Genomic DNA, 4,346 nt, shown 5'->3' with positions numbered 1-4,346 from the left:
CTATGCCTAACCACGGGCAGTGAAGTGGAATGCTCATTTGTGCTGAAAATGAATCTCGTGGGGCTATGAGAGCCATGTTTTGAGACCAAAACTTGTTGGCGGACATGAAAATAAGGTTGACGGGTTTGTGCAGATTAGAGATGGTGCATTTTGGAGCAGATTAGAGAAAGTTGAGTGGCTCTTTATCATCACGGCTCAAGGGCGGCCTAGTTGACCTGGAATCTTTGTAAGCTGAAGTTGGAGCCTGCGGGCTTAGTGTCTCTAGAGAAGACTCGCGGGCCTGGCGCGAGGATAAAGAAGGCGGGTGCAGGAGGAGGAGAAAAGGTGAAATTTTTTCAAGACTCCCGGACCTGGCAGGAGTATAAACAACGCGGGCAAGGTTGAGATGAGAGGGTGTATTTGTTGGAGTGGATGAGCGCCTGCGGGCGAAATTTTTTAGTCTGTTTAGAGAAACCCTTTGTTTCGAGACCGAAGACTCCCGGACCTGGCAGGAGGATAAAGAACGCGGGCTTATGGTGAGACCACTTGATGGAGGACGCGGATTGGAAATCTATTTGAAGAGCTGAAGAATGAGCCAAGAGGCGAAACGGAGCGGAGTATGGATGGCCGTGGGTTGAATCAGTTGGAGCTAAAGGTTTATGTCTGCTTGTTATGGGGCTACTAGAGTGAGTCAAAGAGGACCTGCGGTGCTGAAGTCACGTGAAGGGAAGATGAAAGGCGATGGTCTTGCAACTCTCAACCCGGGGAGTATAAAGTAAGCGGGCTTGTGTTGAAGAGTTATGATTCGGGCAAGAAGGCCCTTTTGTTTGAAGAAGAAGAAGACGAAGGAGTGGAAGAAAGCGGAGGCGAGAAGGAGAGGAGAGAGCGAGAAAAGAAGATGCGGGCAGAAGGCCCAAGTTATTTTTTGATGAAAGGAGATAGAAACGGGCTACGGCCCTATGGTCTGAAGAAGAAGAAGAAGAAGATGAAGATGGAGAAGGAGATGAGGAGGCGAAGAGTGGAGGTGGAGAAGACTCGTAACGCCGCGAGTATAAAAGAACGGTGAAGCTGATTCAGAATATGCAAGACTCCTTGAGCCGGGAGTATAAAAGAATGGCCGGGTGCATGGTAGGAGTGGAGGAAGAGAAAGGAAGATATGTGGTGCACGACACTCGTTACGCCGCGAGTATAAAGGAACGGCGATGCGGATTTAGAATATGCAAGACTCCTTGAGCCGGGAGTATAAAAGAATGGCCAGGTGCAGGGAAAGAGTGGAGGAAGAGAAAAGAAGATATGTGTTTGCACGACGCTCGTGGAGCCGCGAGCTTAAATGAACGGCCGGGTGCGAAGGTCAAACGGGCCGAAGGAAAGGGAACTCCCAACGCCGGGAGTATAAAGATGGGTGTTGAAGACTCGTGGACCTGGGGCGAGTATAAACAAGCCGGGCTGGACGCGATGAGAAGGCCCCATGCCGACCGCGGTGAAGCCGAGTAGGGCGATGGACCGGGCGGATGGTGGTTAGAAGCTCGTGGACCTGGGGCGAGTATAAACAAGCCGGGCTGGACGCGAGAAGAAGGCCCCATGCCGACCGCGGTGAAGCCGAGTAGGGCGATGGACCGGGCGGATGGTGGTAAGAAGACTCGTGGACCTGGGGCGAGTATAAACAAGCCGGGCCCATAGACTCGTGGACCTGGGGCGAGTATAAACAAGCCGGGCCCATTGACTCGTGGACCTGGGGCGAGTATAAACAAGCCGGGCCCATAGACTCGTGACCCTGGGGCGAGTATAAAGAAACCGGGCTGGAGAAGGAAGAGGTGGATTCGGGGAAAAGGGGAGAAGGAAGAGAAGGCCCCATGCCGACCGCGGTGAAGCCGAGTAGGGTGATGGACCGGGCGGATGGTGGTATGTTGACTCGTGGACTTGGGGCGAGTATAAACAAGCCGGGATGGGTGGGAAAACAAGGGAAGGAAGGCCCCATGCCGACCGCGGCGAAGCCGAGTAAGGCGATGGACCGGGCGGATGGTGGTTAGAAGACTCGTGACCCTGGGGCGAGTATAAAGAAACCGGGCTGGAGAAAGAAGAGGTGGTTTTGGGATAGGGGAAGAAGGAAAGAAGGCCCCATGCCGACCGCGGTGAAGCCGAGTAGGGTGATGAACCGGGCGGATGGTGGTTAAAAAAACTCGTGGACTTGGGGCGAGTATAAACAAGCCGGGATGGATGAGAGAAGAAGGGAAAGAAGGCCCCATGCCGACCGCGGTGAAGCCGAGTAGGGCGAGGGACCTGGCGGATGGTGGTAACAAGAGGATGAGGAGAGAAGAGAAGGCCCCATGCCGACCGCGGTGAAGCCGAGTAGGGCGAGGGACCGGGTGGATGGTGGTTAAAAGACTCGTGGACCTGGGGCGAGTATAAACAAGCCGGGCCCATAGCTCGTGGACTTGGGGCGAGGGTAAAGAAACCGGGCTGGAAGGGGGAAAGAAGGGTGGACACTCCTGGAGCCGGGAGTATAAAGATGGGGGCCGTGTGAAGCGACAGGGAAAGAGGGCCAGGACTCGTAGGTGCCGGAGAGTATAAAGAAGCTGGAGCTCGTAGATCCGGCGAGTGGGGTAAAGAAACAGAAAAGCTGGTTCCTGGGGTCTGATGAGAAGGACCGTGGAGAGTCGCCAGGGGCGTGGGTACAAGTCTCGTGGAGCCACGAGTATAAACGAATGGCCGGGGGATGTGGATGAGAAGGGAGAAGGGGACTGATGAAGGCCTATGAGAAGGCCGGAAGAGTGTTTGCTCGTGAACCTGGGGCGAGCTTAAAGAAACCGGGCCCTGACTCTCGCCCAACTACGTTGAAGCCAAGGCGTCTGGGACCCGAGGTGGAGACTAGGAGGGCGCCAAACCAAAGTGCGGGTCTGGATGCAACGCGGCGGGGTATGGGACCCAAAGTGAAGCTGAAGGGCCTGTACCATAAAATAGGGGTGAAGACGCTTGTGCGGGTGAATCGGACCCCGTATGAGCGGAAGCATTTCCTGCGGCAGAGCCCTTCATGAGGCAAGGGCAGTTGATCTCGACCCCGGAGTACGAGCAGGGGACAGGGCGACTGCGGCAACCAACCAAGGCGGGCGGCTGCGTGCTGGGGAACACGTGCGGTCTACTGCGGAAGGCTACTTCAGGAGTCCTGCTGCAGAACCACGCGTGAGGCGATGGTGTTGATCTCTCGTTCCCGCGGAGCCTCTACAGTGGGATGGCTAGTCTCGCCATAAGAGGCTCGGAGCCGTCTGCGCGTCCGATGCGTAGACGGTTTGCCCCAGGTTGTTGGGGGAAAAACAACCCTTCTTGGGTACGGCGCGAGGCGTATGTTGGGACGCGGCTTAGGCCCTTGTTGAAGCAACACCAAGTCAACTTGCCAAGGAAAAGGAAGGTGGGGAGACAACTTCGATTCAAGTCAGAAAACAACTCAAGGATGCAAGTGGCAGTTGTGTCTTTGACGCGGAAGCTGGAGCAGGTGGCAGCGCAACAACTATCTGAATGAGGAGAGAAGCAAATCAAGGCAAGTTTGGCCCTTCTTTGGTCTTCGGATCAAGGTCGGACCTGCGGCCAGTGGGTTGATATCTGGCTAACTTAGGCGAGCTCTTTCCCGCGCTAGGTGGTTGGGGAATCTCGCGAGGGGTCCCGGGACGTATTACAAACGGCCCGAAGAAACCGCTGCCTTGGCTCAAGATAACTCTGTGCCATAGGTAACTCGAATGGTTGATGAATCCTCATGATACTCCTTTTCAGGGTGATTAACCTCGATCCAGTTTGTAGGGAACCAACTCAATTCGAGTGGACTCGAATTCGATCGAGGGGGGGTATGTATGAGGGAAGGGAGTGTGAGGCTTGGGCAACCCATGTCTCCCCCCCTCCTCCATGTAGGCCGTGCCTCATGGAGCAACCATCGTTTTAGCCTCCCGGCACGCAGGGTTCTCAATTTGAGCGAGGCAGCCGGGCCCCCTGTTCCGAGTTCGAGTCGCCATGACTTCTAATGAGGAAAGGTGGGATATGAACCGTGTCGCCCCCGTGGCGCCGTGTTCCAAGATGGTTCATTGTGGATCCTTGTGAGCCCGGAACTCTTCCGTGGCGCGATCCGGCGTCTCCAAGCGCCAAGTTTCCCTTGTGCGAGTTAGAAAAACGCGTTACGCGTGTTGTGAGCAAACCGCGACGCGGGAGGGATATCATGGGGCGTGATGGCCCGAAACGCGACGCGACGCGACGGGGTCATGCTGTGACGCGAAGGCGTGTTTTCTTGACTTGTCTTGCGAGTTGGCTTCTGCTGCGTTTTCTAGACGCGACGCGGTGCTGGGAGGCCGCGGGCCATGTTTCTTGTGCGGGATTCGAGTGCG

The sequence above is a fragment of the Lygodium microphyllum genome, unplaced genomic scaffold (assembly GCF_053477565.2).
Source record: "Lygodium microphyllum isolate KBCC unplaced genomic scaffold, Lygodium_microphyllum_v1.1.10 scaffold_375, whole genome shotgun sequence".
Lineage (NCBI taxonomy): Eukaryota > Viridiplantae > Streptophyta > Polypodiopsida > Schizaeales > Lygodiaceae > Lygodium > Lygodium microphyllum.
The sequence above is the reverse complement of the archived record's forward strand: the minus strand, read 5'-3'. Positions refer to the sequence as shown.